This window comes from Callithrix jacchus, chromosome 10 (genome assembly GCF_049354715.1).
Source record: "Callithrix jacchus isolate 240 chromosome 10, calJac240_pri, whole genome shotgun sequence".
NCBI lineage: Eukaryota > Metazoa > Chordata > Mammalia > Primates > Cebidae > Callithrix > Callithrix jacchus.
The window spans coordinates 24,772,496-24,791,693 of NC_133511.1; the positions used below are offsets into that span (position 1 = coordinate 24,772,496).

Consider the following 19,198-nt stretch of genomic DNA (forward strand, 5'->3'; position numbering starts at 1 on the left):
AGGATTATAATCCATCTCAACATGCAGAGGAAAATGTTTCAAATTATCTACTTTCTTAATTGCAACTCAAAGATTTGGCAGGAAATTATCATGAGAGATAATGTCTGGAAATTGATGGATTGTGCTGATGTGTGTCTAAGCTTCCCTAACTCTAATAGCTGGAGAATTCACACACACGCACACACTTATACTGACATTTTGTATATACAAACACCCCTGCTATCCATACTGGTTGAAGTTACAACCCAGGTAGACACACACACACACACACACACACACACACACACACTCTCTCTCTCTCTCTCTCAGGCACACAGAGATTATGTCTGCATAGTAGATCAAAAAAATTCACATTTATTAGTTAATTTGAATAGGCTGAGATTGTTACCAGATGCTGAGAGACTTAAGCAATTGGGAAGAAGAAGATAAGATATAAAAGAAACACTTAGTCCTTGCTTTCATGAAGTTCAAAAGCTGCTTGAACTAATGCATACGTATTTGAAATTTAAGAACATGTACAGAGCAACATACAAATGTATACTACCACAGTGGGAATGTGAACATATCAGCTCAGGGGATACAGGACCTGGGTGTCCTGAACTGAGTCGTTTCTGGAGTGGATGAGTTTTGATTTGGGTGTGGACTTTATCACTGGGCATTGTGAAAGTAGCCAATGGGGATAAAGGCAGAAAGAGATGTACTGAGTCTGTCAAAAGGACCACGTAGTCAAGCAGTGACACAATACACATGCATGATCTCTGGAGATGGCTGGTGAGGCTGGAAGACAAACGTTGATTTGTGTTGAGAATCCAAGCGGACTCTTACTTGACTGTTAAATCGGGCAAGATTTGAACTTCACCCTTTCCATGCCCCTCCTACTAGGCCTCAGTTTCTCTGCTGTAAAATGCAGGTGTGATCTGAAGGCAGAGTTAGGCTTTTCCACATCTCTCATGGCCCCTGAAAACCTTTAAGATTTCTGTAAGTTCAGGGACTGTGATTTATTCATCTTCATAGCCCAATGCCTTCTATGTGCCTGGACAGCCTAGACGCTCAATGGGAACCAATGAGCTGGTAAGTTCCTTAGGGGCTATCAGTGTATGAATGCTGAACGAGTGAGTCAGCGAATAGATGAATGGATGAGGGGGCAAGGAAGTTTATGCTTTGTGAAGAAGCAATTCAGAATGGTGGTTTGGATTGTGGGTTCTGGTGGCAGCCTGTCTGAGTTCACGCCTGACACTTGGCGACAGGCACTTCTACTTACCTAAGCCTCGTAGGGGTGCTGCAGAGATCTGATGAACAATGCATGTTCAGCACTCAGTATGGAGTCTGGCATCCAGCAAATAAGCAATACATATTAGCTAGTGTTATCGCTGTTGCTTCGTTTTGTTCTTCCTTGCTAAGTAAACCGTGGTCCCTATGCTAGGGAAGCTGGGGGTTTCTTGCTCCCTCATTTGGTCACTCTTCTTCACTGCTTCCAGTGCGATAAGAGGGGACCACCTTCTGCAGGACATGTGGCCTTCACCCGCTCCCAGGGTTATTGGTTGTTTCTCTGAGCCCTGCAGTCTGGCTGCCATGGGGTCCAGCTGCCAGAATGAAGTTGGGAGCCCAGCCATGTAAAATCCTCAGCTCAGGAGGGCTTAGAGGTTGGATGCAGCATCAAAGGCAGCAAATGCTGATGGGGTTCCTCCCTGGGGACGGGAGAAGAGGATCCACTGGGTGAGCAGAAGGATGCAGGTGGTTCTGTGTGAGGCGGTGGTGATGAGAGTGGTGAGAATGGAGATGGGGCAGAGGTAGAGGATGATGGCAGGGGAATGACAGTTGTGATGGCAAGGAGGGTGCTAAAAAGGAGATGGGGAGACCAGGGGCTCAGGGACGGATCCTCCAGTGCAGATGGAAGAGGTGGTTTTTTGGGGAGAATAGAGCTTTCAAATCTTCATGTAACCCTGGGCAGGGGGTGGGGGCGGGGAGTTCTTGGCCACCTCTGCCGTCTGAGGGAGGCCCTGAATAGCCTAATGAGCTCCTTTCACGCTGGTCCTCTGTGGGGTTGGCAGGAGCAGAAGAGACGGAAGAGCTGGTGAGCTGGAGTGATACCTGATAAATAATAAAGGTTTCAGCATCCAAACATAGCTTCTACCAGAACAGAAGCAAAGCCCGGAAGGGAGGCCTCAGTAAATGGAATGCAAGTCACATAGTAATTTTGAATTTGCTAGTGGCCACACTGAAAAAGTAAAAGAAACAGGTGAAGATACTTTTAATGACCTATTATAGTTTTCTTTAACTCCAAGTATCTAAAATATTAGTTTTAATATGTAATACATATAATTATTAATAAAATACTTCACATTCATTTTTATAGATGAAATTGTCTTAATCTATTACACACACAGCACATCACAGTTGGGACTAGCCACCTTTCAAGTGCTCAGGGCCTGCATGTGGCCAGTGGCTGCTGTATTGGACAGAACAGGTTTAAATCCTTCTTCCTCAAATATTTTTGGCCAAACTTTTGGGATGGCATTTCCCAGAAATGGCTCTTTTTGGAAATCATCACAACATTCTCTGTTCTCTTCCTAAATATAGTCTAAATATTCCCTCTTCCAATCTCTCTTTTTCTCAGTTCTTTCAAGCTGGCTGTGGTCCTCCCTGCCCCCCGCTTGCTAGAACCTAGAAAGAACTTTGAAATTACTCAGAAATCTTTTTCCTTTCCTTCCACCCACAGATCCTCCTGTTTGGAGCTAAGGCGGGGAACCACCCCCCCCCACCCCCGCGAGCTGGTGTGTGTGTGTGTGTGTGTGTGTGTGTGTGTGTGTAGAGTTGGGGTAGGGTGGGGAGATGCTTGGGATAAGTAAGGGATGGGGAAGAAACAGCGTTTGAAGAAACTTCCCCAAAGTGTATCAGTTCCATAATGAAGACGGATTTTTAAAAAGCTTTGGGGAGTATATTGCTCCTATATTAGAGGAGCTGGTTCAAGGCATGACACAATTAATTGCCTATCGTGTGCCCAGAGGACAGGCTTCATCCCCCTGCTTCAGAGGCTAGGAGTGGGATGAGGAGCTGAGAGGCTTTCTCAGGGTCAAAAAGAAAAATCAGAAATAGGGAAGGGGCCTGGACATTCCAGCTTCCAGCTCAGAGCAAAATCCTGGACCCCCAACTCCCTTTTGGAGGATTTCTAGCATCTTGAGTTTTTATACCTCTCAGGTCTCCCCAGTCTGCTTACACTTTTCTCCAAGGGATGTGCCCTTCACGCATTATTTCCTCAGGAACAGAGTCTTCCTCACTTGGCCCTGGCTCCTCCCACCATAGCCCCACCTGGATCCAGGGTCAGGAAGGAGGCCTTAGGTAGAGAGAAGGGTCCCCCTGCCCTCATTTCCTGGCTCCCATTATTCGTGTTGCAGCCCTCAGGGCCTGTGGCAGCTTTCTCAATAAACAATATCTTCCTTCTGCAGGCCAATTAAATAAGCACTATAATAAAGGCAAAGGCAAAGGCAAAGCAAGGCTTTGGGCAGCCCTGGGTAAAGGGCTATTAAATCTAATGCTGCCATTCATTTATTGAAGAGCCTCCCATGTGCCAGGGACTGTGCTAAGCTTGTTACATTTGTGATTTTATTTAATCCCCATGGTCTCTTGAGTTGGATTCTATTATCATCCTCATTTTGCAAACACAGAAACTGAGACTTGGCACTCACCAGTAATGTCCCAGATAGCTGGCCATTTGATTACAGGGTGGAGATCTGAGCCAGGTCCTGGTGATTCCAGAGCTGGTGTTCTTTTTTGGGGGATCCAAGGGCGCTTTGAAGAGAGGTGATGTTTCAGTGAAAGCTTAAAAGCAGATAGGATTTGGAAGGTAGGGAAAGGGGGAATGAAAACCCAAGGCTGAAGGAAGAGCGTGAGTGACGACGGGAAAGGCCAAGAGTCCAGAATGTGTTCTGGGACCCATGAGTAGAGCAGGAGTGCTGGCTGGAATGGAAGTTCCCAAACCTCACAACTGCAGCGGCCTTTAAAATACGGACTCCTAGGCCTTTCTCCAGACTGATTTCTTTAGGGGGGAACCTGGAACCCTGAATTCTGAAGTTACCCAGGGATTGGTGGGGGGGGGGGTAGTTCTGATGTAGCAGGAACCATCGGAAATCACTAGAAGGCAGAGTTGGGGAGGTGTAGGCAAGAATGTAGATTAGCCTGAGAGGGAATCAGGGCCAGAGGAGGGTCACGCTTCTTTTTTTTTTTTTTTTTAAGGCCCAGTAACTTTTTAGGCTAGATCTTATAAGCAATGGAAAGCTACTGATGATTTTCAAGGGAAACCAAGGAGTTGATCCAACCTTTGTTTTAGGAAGAACATTCTTGTGTCAGTGTGTAGGAGGGATTGGAGATACCGGAGGCATTTAGACCAGTTAGAAAATTATCAGAATCTTCCAGGTGACGGGTGATAAATCTGTCAACCAGGCCTGTAACAAAGATGGAGAAACACGCTTCATTCAGTTCAATCCAACAAGCATTTCCTTAATATGTTTTCTGGATTGGATACTGTACCAGGTTTTAGGGATCCTAAGATGAAATAAGATATTGTCCCCATCCTCAGGGAACTCGCAGTCTATCAATATTCATTAAAAATAATTAAGTTTGGAGGTTGTAGTGAGCTGAGATAACTCCACTGCACTCCAGCCTGGGCGACAGAGCAAGACTCTGTCTCGGAAAAAAAAGAAAAATTAAGCCGAGAATGAAGGGAACTGGTAGTTGGGTGGTGTTATGGACTGAATTGTGCCCGCCACCCAAATTCATACGTTGAAGCCCTAACACCCAATTTGACTGTATATGAAGATAGCGCCTTTAGGGAGGTTAAACGAGGTCCTTAGTGTAGGCCCTAATCCAACAGGACTGGTGTCCTTATAAGATGAGGGAGCGCTCACCAGAGCTGTCTCTCTGCCTGTGTACACAGAGGACAGGCTATGTGAGGACACAGTGAGAAGGTGCCATCTACAAGCCAGGAGCAGAGGCCTCTCCAGAAACCGACTCTGCTGGCACCTTGATCTTGGACTTCCAGCCTCCATATCTGTAAGAAAATAAATGTCTCTTGTTGAATCCACCCAGTGTATGGCATTTTGTTATGGCAGCTAGAACAAACTAATACAGACAGTTCTCACATTTTATTCATAGTGTCACAGGCAGAATTGAGTTAAGCCATTGATCATCTACACTGGAAGCTTGGAGGAGACAGCCTGGGCTGGTGTGGGCTGCTTATACGTAAGACAAAGTACAGGTAGAGTGAGAAGAGGGCCCAGAACCAAACAGGAACTTCCAACATTTAGGAGTGATGACTAGGATTTGCAGAAACTCCTATTTGGTTATAATGTCAATGTGTTAATGGCTTATACAATACAGCATGTACATTCTTTTCCATCCTCTTCTCCATCCTCAGAGGGATGGTGGGGAAGAAATTGTAGGGTATCTGTAGTGAATTCTTAATTTCTACTCTATCCCTACTCTACTCATTGACAGAGCCAAAACTGATATGTGGAACTCTTGGAATTTGACATACTCATTTGTTCATTAATTATTCACTAGCTTGTGTCTTCTGTTGATTCCTGTATTATTGCTACTTAATGTTTACATATAGCTGCTTTGTCTTCTTCAACTAGAATGAACGCTTCTTGAGGACAGGAACCATAACCTGAGCCTCTTTGCTTCTGCTCTTTATTCTTAGTGCTAACACACAGCAAAGCTTCTGGTGAGTGCAGAGCAAATAGTTGCTTTCAGTTCTTATAAAAAGGACAGTTATAGTTTGGATAATCATTTTTTAAGCTCTTGCAAATAACAAAAATAGTCAAAGCAAGATATATTTACTTAAAACTATGATCTGCAATTTAAAGCACCAAAAAGGTATTAGTGAAAATCATAGTATTTAAAGACTCCAAAAATGAATAGCTCATGGCAATGGATCTCCCATATCAGGAAAGTGTCGGGCACTGAACTAGATGTCAGAAAACGAGGGATGTGACGAGTGTAAATGAGTGATGAAAGGCTGTTGCCTGTGGCCCTATTTATGGCTCACATCTCTGATGGGTCGAATTCAGCCTGATTTTCCCCTCTGACTCTGCAGGCTGTAGCAACTCACTGGGAGCCCTGAGAAAGAGAATAACGCCTCCCTCTAGGGGTCCTGGGCAGAGACAAATGGATCTCCCCTCCCCCTCCCTTATCTGAAGAGGGCTTCCCTCTGAGAGTTTATGGCAGCCTGACCTCCAGCCTCTGGGTTGGAGAATCTGGCCGCTTCTGTACCACATAAAAAGGGCAAGTGCATTCATTATTATTATATTATTATACAATGTATAATATATAATAGTGATTATGCTGTCAGCAGCCAGAGACTCTGACTGCAGATCAGAGGCTAGGGTGACATAAATCCATCTAGTGAAGTTTTTGGAGGTTCTAATGTGAAGGTGAGAGGATTCTACTCTGTCTATAATGGGGGCTACCACTGAAGAGTTTCTCCCACAAGCAACGTTGGAGGGTGCATTTGAGGGGTACTGGGAGGATCTGGACAAGCAGTAGTGTGTGTATCTGGGATGTGATGTAAGAAAGGTCTCTATTGCCTCCCTGAGCCCAGCAATGCTAACAGCTGTGATCCTTGCCCATGATGGAGGCAGGTGAGCGGTGACCCAGAGGCCTGGGAAGAGCTCGGGGCAGTCTTCGACTCCTTGGGTCAAATTCTTTACAGAAAACCTGGCGGCTGGGTTTCACTTTCTGCTTTCCCGCTTACATTGGTGTCTTTGTCTGGGCTTCATCCAGGCCCCCTGCCTGGCTTGGGGTCAGAGTATCAATGGCTGGCAGACTGGCTATGGGGAGCAAGAAGCAAACTTCCAGGGGCAGAAGGGATTCTCTTGTCCCTTTATGCAGAGGACCATGTGCTAAGTATGGAAGCAAGCATGTGTGCTCTGGTAGGTGGCTCTTAGTAGGACTGTATCTCTGTTGAGTGATCGGATGCACTTGTGGGTCCACACATGCCTGCTTTGTCTTCCGCTATAGACGGCACAGGTAAGAGGAGGATTTCCTCCCTGATGTAGATGAAGCCACCGCAGCAGGCCTAGGCTGAAGCGGCCCAGCTGGTCTCTCCCTTTATATGACTGCACCCCAGCCCCCAGAACTCTGGGAACTCACTGAGTTTCTTGAGGACTTTTTATTAGAATGAAAATAGCAGTGGCTTAGAAACGGCTTGCCTCACATTTGCAAAGAGGTGCTTTACTGACAAAGCCTCTCCACTCTTTCCTCTCTCCCTCTGCCCCACCTTGAACTAGACACCCCGGGAAGCCCACCGCAGAAAAAGCTCTTGAGACCAGGAATAACTAACCAGAGTGTCATCTGAACACCTTTTCTGGGGCCAGGGTAATGAGAATTATTCAAATGCAATCATAAAAATGAGGCCAGCCAGGCAGGAAAGGGGGGAGGTGGAGTGCTGCGGAAAGAAGGATTTCTTGCCCGTTTTAAGTTTCATCATTTCTGGGGAGTTCTCTTGGGGTCCACAGAAAATCTCACCTCATCTCGGTCCCCTCAGCACCAGCAGTTGTCTTGGAATTCGGCCCCGGTTGTTCGCTAAGGAGGACTTGCCTTGTGGGGAAGGAGGGTGCCCCTGAGTTCTTGGGGGGGGTTCCACCGCTCTCCCCATCCAAGGTTCCCCGTGAGTGGAGCCGCTTCTCCAGGCTGCCCGCCTCCCCGCCGCGGGAGCAGGCCCGCGCCCGCCGCCCAAGATCCTCCAGTAGAGGGAGACACTCCAGCGGCTCCTCCGACTTGGCAGCGGCCGGGCCGGGAGTGGGTGGGGGTGATGGGGGGTGGGGAGAAAGGGGGAGTGGGGAGAGGGGAGGTGTGTGAAGGGGGGGTCCGGGGGGCGGGTCCCTGTGCCGCTGACGTCCCGAGCAGTGCTGGGAAGTATAGGCTGTGTTGTCACGCCGGTGTCAGTCTGATGAAGATTGGCATCAGGTAAGCTGTCATTCATTTCCATGTCAGAGACGCTTTTGCAGGCGGCGGCGGCGGCGCGGCGGCGGCTGCTGCTGCGGGCGGCTGCCTCAGAGCGCGTGTGTTTTATTCCAGTCCCCAAGCCAGAGTATTATTCATTGCGACAGGGCAAGGAGGAGAGAGGGAGGCAGCAGGGAGGAGAGAGAGGGAGGCAGCAGGGAGGAGGGAGGCAGGGAGCAGCGAGGGACGGCGGGAGCGTGCAGAGAGAAGCTGGGGAAGCGCCGGGAGAGCGCGGAGCGGAGCAGCGCGAGGGCGGCGAGGCCGGGCGCGGAGGCTGAGAGAGCCCCGCGGGCCGCCTGATCCCCTGCCCGGCCAGCGCGCAACCCCGCCGCCGCCGCCGCCGCCGCCGCCTCGCCGCGCTCGGGCCCGGTGGCCGGCCGCGCATTGTCCGCGGGTGCGAGGAGCTGGGCTGCGGACTCGGACCGCCGTGGGCCCAACCCCGTAGCGGGCGGGCGGGAAGCTGTGCGCCAGGAGCGCCCGGGGCCCCGAGAATAGGGAAGGGCATGTCGGCCGGAGCCCGGGTGCAGGAGGCTCCCGGCTGGGCGCTCCGCGGGGCGAGGCTGGGAACCGCGGGCCCGCTCCAGGTTCTCTTTCTCCCGGCTTCGGGCGTCCTTGGGGCCGGCGCTTACTCGGCGCCACCAGCCTGAAGCAGCTTTCCAGCGGCTGGAAGCGGGAGCGGCCCCAGGCCGGGGCTGGGTGACCAGAGGAGTCCAGGAGCCGCGGCGGCGGCCGGCCGGGCCTGGGGAGGCAGGGCGAATAGGGTTTTGCAGGCGGATCAGTGGGGACAGGGTAACACCGGCGGGGTCTGTGAAGCCACGATCCGAGGGGCTACGCGCAGGGACCCTCACCCAGGAAGAAGCGAGAATATGTAGTAGGGTCACTGCCTTTCCGTGGTTGTTGGGGATCTTGGTGAGGTGGGCGCAGGGGCCCGCGCGAGGCTTGGGGATCGAGAGCCCTTCTGGCTCGAGAACTAGAGGATGAGTTCGTAAAAGAGGGGACCGAAAGCGCTCGAGAGCAGAGAGCTGAGGGGGATGGGGCAGGGTCCCGAATCTGCCGCGCAAAGTTTGCATTTCTTTCGGGTTAGGTGACGCGGCTCCTCTGGCTCCCGATCCCCGGGACGAAACGAGCGAAACGGGCCGACCTTTCCTGGGGCTTTTCACCCGGGAGCGGGGTGTTCCTGCGCGGTAGGGAGACTCGGGGTGGGAATTGAGGGGTAGGGGGTTGTGGATCGGCCCTGAATTAGGGCTGGGTTTTAGGACCAGGCTGGAGTTTGGGTTATAGGATCCAGACTGTTTACGGAATCGGGATTGAAGGGCGGATAAATAGTTTACACGCTGGCCAGAGCAGAGGGCTGGAGGTCGGAGTTAGGGGCTGGAGAACGGGTGGCGTTTTTAGGATTCAGTAACAGAATCACAGCTTTTTCTTGGGGTCCAGGCTATTGGAATTTGGGGAGGGTCGCACGCGGGGGTCCTGGAGCTCCGCGTGTGAAAAAGCGTTTAGGTAGGCGACGAAAGTAGCTGATCTGAGCCATGGCAGACGAGCCCCGAATTTCTGCTGCTTCTTCCCGAAAGTGTTTCTGGAGGAGAGGACTTGGGCCACACAGGACCCGGTCCTAGGAGAGCAATTCCGGAAAGCGGACAGATCGGAGACCGTCTGGGCGAAGCCGCTGGGCACCCTCGTGGGGCGCAGAGTGGATCGGAGGACCCGACCCAGGCGGCTCGGAGGGCTCCGGGAGCCACTCGGGTCTGCGGGCGCAGCGCGGCGGGGCGGGAGCGGCGGCCCGCAGGGGCCGCGGCCTGCTATGAGGGTGGGGGCTGCGCTAACAGCGAGGTGCCACTTTGGGCTGAGGAGTCTGGGCTGTGGCCCAGGGCAGGACCTGCTGGAACTCCAGTGCCCTGATTGGAGCCGCTTCCTGTCCTTACCCCCGCCGGGCTGGGAAGCCCACAAATCCGGCCTTTGGCGCGCCCGGGGGAGGAGGAAGTTTGGGGTGCCCTACTGTCATCTCTCCTGTCCAGAGACTTCAGAATATTGGCTTTTCGGGTTTCAAATGCTCTATAACTGGTGAAAACCAAAAGCTTCTCATTTCAGGCAGATTAGACGATCCTCTCCGCCCCAAGTCTGAGAAAATGATGTTCAAACATAACACGATGTATTACCCAAAGCCCTTGCCCCTGCCCTTCCTGCTTTCTCTGCCTTTCTGGTCTTTCGAGGCCCCAGGACCTTGATGGAAGCGGGAAGGGAGGGTCCCGTTTCTGGTCCCATAATCCCCTACTCAGGCTGCATCCCCAGAGCTTGTGCCTAGCTGGGGGTGTGGGGTGGGAAGGGGTCCTGACCAGGAGCGAGGTTATCTGGTCATCTAGAGAAAGTGTGTGTGTGTTTTGGTTGGGGTGAGTATTGAGGGGAGGAAGATTTGAAATTTCCTCCTTGTAATATTGAACCCACCTCCTCAGTCCCCTGCACCCCTGGCAGGGAGAGCCAGACAGCCCTTACAGGACACAGAAGACGCACTACCCACGACCCGCGAGTGGCCTCGGCGGCCCGGGGCGCGGCGACTGTTGCAGCGGAGCTCCAAGGCTGTTGTTTTACAGGCTTGGAATTCGTGCGAGCTCTCTCCCGCCGATATCCTGAGGGGGGAGGGAGCTGTGACCCCACGGAGACTCCCTGGTCACCGCCTCCCCTTTGTGAGCGGGAAAGGCATGAAAGCCAAGAGAAAGAGAGGCTGCTCGGAATAAGGGGCAGGGGGTTACTGGAGGGAGATGGGCCCGACCACCGCTCACAGTAAAATGCCTCGTGCAAATTGCACTGAAGTATACCCAACTTGAGACTGGCTGTTTTATGATCCTTTCTGGGAGTTTACTGCTCTCTGCTTTTAAGTCTATAGATTGCTTTAAGTTAATGAAAGTGCTGCTTTCAAAAGGGGCTTTTATTGTGCGGCAATAGCAAATCCAGTACCTCCCTTTACTCTTCCAAAATGGGCCTGTTTAAAAAGAAGGAGCTTACTGGAATTCCCACATGGACAGAGCTTGGGGGAGGGTGCCATGTGACAATGAGAATTAATAAAAGTTAATGTCCAAGTGATTCTGAAAGATGAGTTCGCTTCTTTTCCAGTCCAGTTTCATCTGTTCATTCTTGTGTTGCCTTTGGCCTTTCACTGAGTCTGCCTTTAAATGTTGCTTTAGTGCCTCCCCAGCAGCCCCTCCCAGCATTGCTTTAGGTAGGCCTGACCCTGTTCAATTAAACCCAAACTGGATTTCAGGATTTCAGCCCAGCAGCCAATTCAAACTGCAACTAAAATATTTACTCGGCACTGAGGGAGGGGCTTTGCCTCGCGTTTAGTAAGATAAATATGTTTAAATGGCTGGGAACCTTGAGAAGGAACCAGGCAGGCTGTTTTTCAGTGCTTTCTACTTTTTCAATCTATTTGGCACAAAAGGTGGGATGACAAGGTTTTTGACTAGGTCCTAACACAGAAACTGCAGTGGCCTCGGGCTGTGGCTTTGACCGCATGTCATAACCATTTAAACTGTGGTTAGTTGTTCAAAGCTTCTCCAAGCTGGGTTTCATTAACTCTACACCAGTTGCCTGGAAGTTCGGTAGCAATAAATTGTATAAACACATTTGAAGTAAGTTAGTGATGAAATAAGGAGAATTACTGTCTTGTGAGTGGAGGATCCTGAATTCATGGAGTTCTAGCTTAACTGGAAACATACCTCCTCTCCCTTGGCCTTGAAGTTTATGGGTGCACCAGGGTGTGTGTTCAATTTCTTTCTGCCATGTCCATCTTCAACCTGGACTGTAACTCATTAGAAACCAAGGCATGCCTAGAAAGCAAAAAGGCTGGGTTTTAAAGGGGTCTCTATTAGCCTGGTTTAGGAACCAAACCAAACCAATCGACCGGACTTCCTTACCTTCCATGGATCCAACGGGCAACATAAACAGCAGCAGAGCAGGGGCAAATTAGATGTCTAAATGTTAGAGGCTTAATAATACTGCGTTGTTAGCAGTTGAATTTGTTTTTATTAAAGAAACAACTAATAAAATTTATAGGCTTCCAACATGTTGCAAGATTTCCTTGCTATTTATTTAGCTCCCCCACTCCCTACTTTCTGAAATTCTATCTCTAATCTCAGACTTTTGTTCCCGATTTATTTAATCTGGAGCACATTTTCTAAATTAGTTTGAGGAGGGTGAGAAAGGCTGTTATGAGTTTTCCTTTTTCCTACGCTGTGTGGCACAAGGCCTGCGATGCTGTAAGATATATATAAATGTGTGATGCAATTGCTGGAGGTGACGGCATGTGAAGCCAAGTGTCTGGATCAAACAAAATGCAGATCCGAGTATGGAGAGGGTGAAAACGCTGCTGCAGAGGAAAAACTGAGGAAGTTATAATGGAAAATGAAATCATCATGAACCACCGTTAGCCTGAGTCTAGCCAACACACCATGCTTTGTATAAAACACTTCACGTGAGATCCGTGACTTATTGAAGATTGAATTATATTGAGAAGCTGAATTTAGAGGGAGGAGCTGCACGGGCTGGGTTCTATCCAGGCAGCATGGCCAGGATTGTTTCGATGGGAATCTGCTAATTTAATTAAACCTAATACCTGGTGGGAAAGGGAGGAAGGAGGGAGGGAAGTGGTCCACAGATAATCAAGGTTGGCAGGTCAGCATGCTGAGCTAGTGTTTAGGTGGAAATTTAGGGGCCTGGCCTCTTTCTACTCCATGATTGCCTGGGCTGCATGACTCCAGTTAGTCACCTGGCTTCTGGGCCTTGGTTTTTTCACCTGTAAAGTGGAATGTATCACACACAATTCTCACTAGGGGGTGAGGATGGGCTTGGATCAAGCACAGGCTGTGCTCTGAGTGAAGAAAACGGGAGGCAGAGGCTTCTCAGCAGCAAAGTCACTTTCTTCGGTGTGTTTTCTTTCCTTGCCTGGCTCCAGAGCCTTCCCCACAACTCTCAGGAGCTCTTAGGCTATAGGAAAGAGGCTGAAAACCTGCCTTGCTTTACATCCTAGAATTTGAAAGGCCTGCTGTGATTTCAAAAACTACCTGCACTTTACCAAAAGGGGCAATTTTGCTGAGCTGGGGGATCCAGCCCCTTTCTTCCCAATGGTGTTACCTGGAATAGCTTTCGTGCATCAGATGAATGCAGAATGTCACTTATCAGAAATGCAGCCCCTTCTCTTTATTCCACTGGGAAGGCAAGGCCTGAGCCCTGACTGGTGTGTATGACATCTGGTCAGCTGCGGGGGATGGGTGCTGGTCTGGAGCTAGCCACAGCCTGAACCTTGCTTAGCAGTCTCTGCTGGCAGATCAAAGCAGATTCTGGGCCAGAAAGCCCAAGAAGTTACACCCAGCACTTAGACAAAAGTGTGTGCGAGCTCGTAGACTCCTTCTGTTCTGGTGCCTGATTTGTAAAATCTAGCTCTGATCCTGGAGACGGGGCTCTGGTGGAATGCTTGTCTTTAATTCTCCCTAGTCCATGGGGATTCCTTGGGGGTAATTTTTCTGCCGTGTCTCCTTCTCAGCCAGTCACAGGCAACGTCTTAGTCTCCATTTTGATTGGGGTGGGAGACTGGTCTAGGAGTTGAGGAAGCAACAGTTGGAGGGCACAGTCTTTCTACTTGAACTCCAGCTTCTCCCACCCAGAACCCCCAGGAGACGGGGAGAAGCAAGCCTGGGGCAGCTCAGTTCATCTCCTGCAGTCAGGCAGAGCTCAGGAAGAGCTTGCTGCAAACGTGTTGTCTTCAGGGGGATCTGCTGTTTGGCTTGGATGCCTCACTGCAGGCCCGGCCTGCCTGGGTTTCTAATTACAAGAAGGACGTTTCTGCTAAGACCTATCTCACTAAAAACACATCCCTGCATGTAATAAGAAACCCTAAACCAGGCAGGATATTTTAAAACTGAAGCAATGAAGATTAGATTAAGTCTCCACCAAACAGCTTCGTTCTTGTATTATTTTTGGCTGGAATGTGGAGAAAAGCAGCTGGCCCTGGGGCCCAGAGCAGACACTGGAGGGTTCCGATAGGGCCAGGGTGGGTGGCGTAGCTGTTAGTTCTCTGCTTAGTAGGAACGTGGCCAATTTCAGTACAGCTCAGTCAAGGCAGTGGGGGTGCCCAGTCGGGGAGCAGGGAGGCTGGGGTAGAGGAGGGGCCAGATCCAGACGGGCCAGAAAGCGGCCACAGAAGCAGCAGGTCACAGGGCACTGAGGCTTGTAAATCCTCCACCTCATTAGGACACAGTCTTTTGCATTCAATTTACGCTTCTAGTCACTCCCCCACTCCAAACCTAGTACAGGTGGCCTTTGGAGGAACCTTAATAGACAGGGTACTTTTCTAGGTGGAGAGAGGGAACAAATAGTTGTTCAAAATTCTTGGAAATAGAACCCAGTAATCTGGCATCCTGAGCGGGTGTCCTGTCCTGCTGGGAGGGGCAGCATGGCCTTCATTCATTCCCTATGTTCTTCCTCCATCCAGCAAATATTTACAGAGCGTCTTCTGTGTGCCTGGCACAGTCCTAGGCATTGAGGAGACAGCAGCAAAAGCAAAGCAACCGCATTGCCATGAAGTCTGTCCTCAAGGAGCTTGCTTGTGGTGTGGACAGTGTTGAGTATGGGCTTTATTTATCATCAGGCGAAACTTCATTTAGAGTCTAGCCCTGCTATTCACCTATCATATGGATCCAGACAAGTTGCTCAACATCTTCGATCCAGTTTCCCCATTGGTAAATGGGGAAGTAGAAGCACATAGCTCATAGGACTGTGGAGAGGGCGTCTGTTAAGTTCCTAACACGGTGTCAGGCACAGAGGAGAGACTCAGTCATGGTTTACTCTCCTCTGTCGTGTTTTTTCGGAGCCGATGCTCCAGTCGGGGGATTATCTTTTCCCTTTCCTATTGCTTCCCCAGAACCTGGCTTGGGCCCTTTCCCAGGTCATTGGCGCCTTCAACAAGTGTTGCACAAAGAGCCAGTCAACGCTGTGGTCTGGTGCTGCCCGCTGTGCACAGCCCTGGCAGAGGCTGTGGTAGAAAACAGGTACACAGACCCTAAGGACAGTTTGGGGGTGAGGGATGTTTGGGGTGATGGTGGAGGGGGCACATTCAACACACAAACATCAGAAATGATGGACAGAGAAGTGACGTGGAAAAAGCCACCAACTAGGTGTTACCCACAGGAGGCAACAGTGGGGCAGGATGTGGAGTGACCAGGACAGAGTGGAGTCACAGGGTGGACTTCTGGGAGGAAGGGAGCTCTCTGCAGAGTGTTAAGGGAGGACTGGCTGAGCGGGGCAGCGAGCAGGGGAGCGAAACACCAGTCATGGCCTCTCAGGTCACAGTGCTCTATGTTGTCCTAGGGACCACAGGGGAGCAGCCGGGACTAGAAGGAGGAGTTCAGCCCCCTCTGTCTATCCCAGGTGGTCAGAAGTGGTCTGTCCCTACCCCAGGAGCACCAGGTAGGACTCCCTGTTGGGGTCCAGTTTCCCTCACACACTGAGGGATTTCCGAGCAGAACTTCCATGTTGACTCTCAGTGGGTAGAACTTCGGCCAATGAGCTGGTGCACGAGGCAAACAAACTCACTTCACTCCTGGTTGCAACATGGCTTCTTACCTGAGATCCCCTTTTTCCCTAAGCAGAGAGAGCAGAGACTATTGGCCCACACCCAGCCCTCTCCCCTCTCAGGAACCATGAAGCGGGTGGATGCCAGGGAGGTCATGATGGTGGAGAGAATGCGGTCGGGACTGGTAGTCTGAGGATGGCCGATTCCACAGTGGGCTTGGCCACTGACTGACTGTGACCTTCAACAAGGGACTTACCTTCTCTAGATGTCAGTGTCCTCACTTATCCAATGAGGAGCTTGAACTTGCTCTCAGAGGTCTCCTTCAGCTCAGAGTTCTGTGAGTCTGTACTTCCTCCCAGCTGGATTGCTTCGTGGCTAGGCAACCACTGAAACCACCACCACCACAAATCCAAGCAAAGAATCATGACGACATTCAGCAGACTGCAGGGGCTTGGTCCCTGTGGTATAGCATCTTAAGGACAATGGGGGGCTGGAGGTTGGCTCTGACCCTTCTGATGGCCTGCTTGGGGCAAATGGATATGTCCTAGCAATAGGGGTTGGCCCCATGAGGCAGAAATTTCAGTCTGAAGACTCACTGGCTTCTTCATAAAAAGCAAGGTTTACTTTTCTTGTTGAGACAGCGTGGGGCCAGAGGAAGGAACACAGGCTTCGGAGCCGGATTCTGGGTTCCGACCCTGGTTCTACTACAGCTAAGCAGTGTACACATCACTTAACCTCTCTGAGCCTCCGTTTTCTTAGCTTTATAAGTGAGGATAATAATAATACCACATATATTTAAGACTGCTGTGAAAACTCTAGAAGAAAACATCTGTAAATGGCTGGCACATGGCAAGCTCGTGGTGAATAAATATTAGCCTTCTCTCCTAATAAAGCTCATTCTCATGTGCCCTTGTCTGATCCTCACAGTCTTGTGAAACAGGTAACATGGGCATTGTATCATTTTACAGGTAGGAGAAACTGGGGCTCAGAGAGTGGCTAAAGTGGCAGGTCCAGGAAGGGGGTGCAGATGTGTCTGTCTGTCGCAGTGGAGCATGTTATCTAGGGTAGCCCAGGCCTATCTTCTACAATAATGGTTCTTTCTGCAGCTTTCTGGAGACAATGCAAGCCACTCCTGGGCTCTGTCTATTCCTCTCCGGGATCTTTCATAAAGGAACCAGCTGAAGTCATCTCCTCCATTACCTAAACCTTTGTTTGGCAAATGCTAGGAAGAGCTATGCTGTTATAGAAACCAAAACCTAGAAGATCCAATTTTTACTTCCACAAAGCCTTCAGTCTCAGGTGGGGCTGGGAGGCCCGCACTAAGAGGTAGAGGTAGATTTAGAAGCAGGGGATGTCTCATGGCTGTGAGTGGGGCGGCGGAGCTGCAGTATAGCGTTGGTCTGCCAGCCCAGGTGTGGGCTGGACCCCTGGGTGGAAAGAATTCCATCGGGGGCTCATGCCCATGGTCATCAGCTCACAATCCAGACAGATATCAAGCCTGACAGACACCAAGGAGAGTTTTAGTCCATTAGCATCTGTTTAATTCCGATTAGGTAAGGGGAGGGCACAGTCTCCCTGGGTTCCAGGGTAGCACAGTGGGTCTGTGCTGGAGTAGCGGCGAGTGAGCCCCACCCCAGAGCTTCCTCTCACGGTCCGTCCTCAGTCTACAGTGCATTGTTGAGGAATGGACGTTCCTCTGTTCCGAGTCCTGTGCAAGGTCTGAATGTAATGTGAACCCTCCTTCTGAGGAGCTGTCCCGCCTTCCTCCTGGAAGACCTTCCTTTGTGGAGATTGACAGTTCTATATCCAGGTCCAGGGCAAAGAGACAGACACCCAGAATTAAGTATATGCCCAGGCACCAGAGACAACAGGTGCTTGTTCTCATTCTCATTTCCTCCCTAAGAATCTGTCTGTTAACAGGTGTGGCCTGAACTATTTAATTAGTGCCCATTAGCATGCTGTGTGGGACACTCATGGCCTCATCTTCTAGGAGCTACATATTTTTGATGAGGAGACTAAACAAAATGCACATGAAATTGAGAACAAGCTATGTGACCTTGACTCATCTCTTAGCTTCTCTAGATTTCAGAATCCTCATTTTATACAACGAACAAGGTTACACTTGACTATCTTCAAGGCCCCTTCCAAATTTATTCTTCTAGGACTGTATGGGCTATACATGGGAAAATGTGTGGTCCAGTCCATCAGGCACCATGAGTTTGTAGAAGGTGATGGGACACCAGAGAACACTTAGTCCAACAGGAAGGCCTGTCTACCTCCAGCCAGGTGAGGGGTGGGAAGATAATACTGCAAAGGTAGCTGGCCTCATTTATTTGTCTGCAGGGGCTGTGAGAGCTCTTGTTGAGAAGGGCCCTGTGGAATCTTCCAGCTTCCAGGAGGGTCATGGGGACAGAAATCAGGCAGGAGAACCTGGCAGAGTGGGAGCTCAAGACCATTACTCCCCTGTGCCCACATAGTGCTGGTGGAGGGAGCTCCTTTCCCAGCCCCTCTCCCACTCTGCCCCCCACCCACCGCTCTGGGAGGAGACAACCGGCTTCCTAGTAGGGCAGCGGTCTCCCGGGACTCTCGACTTGTGAGACAGATTCTGGAGGAAAGCCAAGGAGCTTGAAAGGATTCCTCCAGCCTTCCCTGAAGCCTGTTCCCAGGGAACCTGACTTAGTCTCCGGCACTGGCATAGCACTCCTGAGAAGTCACCTCCATTCATGAGAGCCTCTTAGTGGCCACAAGATAGGGGACTGCTAACTCTTGCTGACTTCCAGATTGTAGGGGGAGCCCCTTCCCAAGCTGGACATCTGGTCTCCTGGAATACTTTTCAAAGTCATTTCCATTGGGTTCGAGAAGGAAGGAAGGAAGGAAGGAAGGAAGGAAGGAAGGAAGGAAGGAAGGAAGGAAGGAAGGAAGGAAGGAAGGAAGGAAGGAAGGAGAGCTTCATTCCCAGGCAGTCCTCCGCGGAGCAGCACTGGCTGCTGGCAGGGGCAATGGGAACTTCCCAGCATTTCTTTTTCTGCCTGGACTGGAGTGCAATGGCATGATCTCCGTTCACTGCAACCTCTGCCGCCCAGGTTCAAGTGATTCTCCTATCTCAGGCCCCCATATAGCTGGGATTACAGAGATGCACCACCACACCCAGCTAATTTTTTCAATTTTTAGTAGAGACAGGGTTTCACCATGTTGACCAGGCTGGTCTCAATCTCTTGACCTTGTGATCTCCCCACCTTGGCCTCTCAAAGTGCTGGGATTACAGGTGTTAGCCACTGTGCCCTGCCTACTTCCCAGCATTTCTGCTGCACAGAGTCCTGGTCCTGGCCACCCTGGCCTGGCCATGGTGGAACTGGGCTCTGGGGAGGCAGGCTGCCACAGCTAGCTTGCAGGTAAAGGCAGGAACAGGATGTTCCCTGAGCTCTGTCATTTCTGGGTAGCTGTGCAAGACCTCTAGCATGAAGGCCATAGGCGAGCAGAAGCTCCTTTGCTGTGTGGTGGGCTCTGCACTGCGCCTGTGCTGGGGGCTCTCACACTATTTTGTTGAGTCATTGATGTAGACCCACGAAGGAAAGTGGGATAAGAAAATTTGCCCAAGGCCACCCAGCTATGAGTGAGGCAGGCCAGTGTAGAACA

The 19,198-nt window shown here is 50.6% G+C and overlaps 1 protein-coding gene and 1 long non-coding RNA gene across 12 annotated transcripts in view; one reads left to right on the forward strand and one right to left on the reverse strand.

Moving 5' to 3' along the window:
* Window positions 1-333: 333 nt before the first annotated feature.
* Window positions 334-7,799, reverse strand: LOC144578059 (uncharacterized). Of its 2 annotated transcripts, none has more exons than XR_013523128.1 (5): window positions 7,525-7,799; window positions 4,905-5,047; window positions 4,317-4,442; window positions 3,687-3,789; window positions 334-2,091 (listed from the first exon to the last, which is right to left on the reverse strand). It is a non-coding gene; the product is annotated as an uncharacterized LOC144578059 (long non-coding RNA). The 2 variants fall into 2 exon arrangements; XR_013523127.1 differs by having other exon boundaries at window positions 334-2,218.
* Window positions 7,800-7,939: 140 nt separating this feature from the next.
* PKNOX2 (PBX/knotted 1 homeobox 2) overlaps window positions 7,940-19,198 on the forward strand; it is a 270,089-nt gene continuing 258,830 nt past the window's right edge. For all 10 annotated transcript variants that reach the window (XM_009007059.5, XM_035264995.3, XM_009007057.4 and 7 more), the window contains exon 1: window positions 7,940-7,965. The gene's annotated coding sequence lies outside the window, so the exon portion shown is untranslated. The remainder of the gene's footprint in view (window positions 7,966-19,198) is intronic.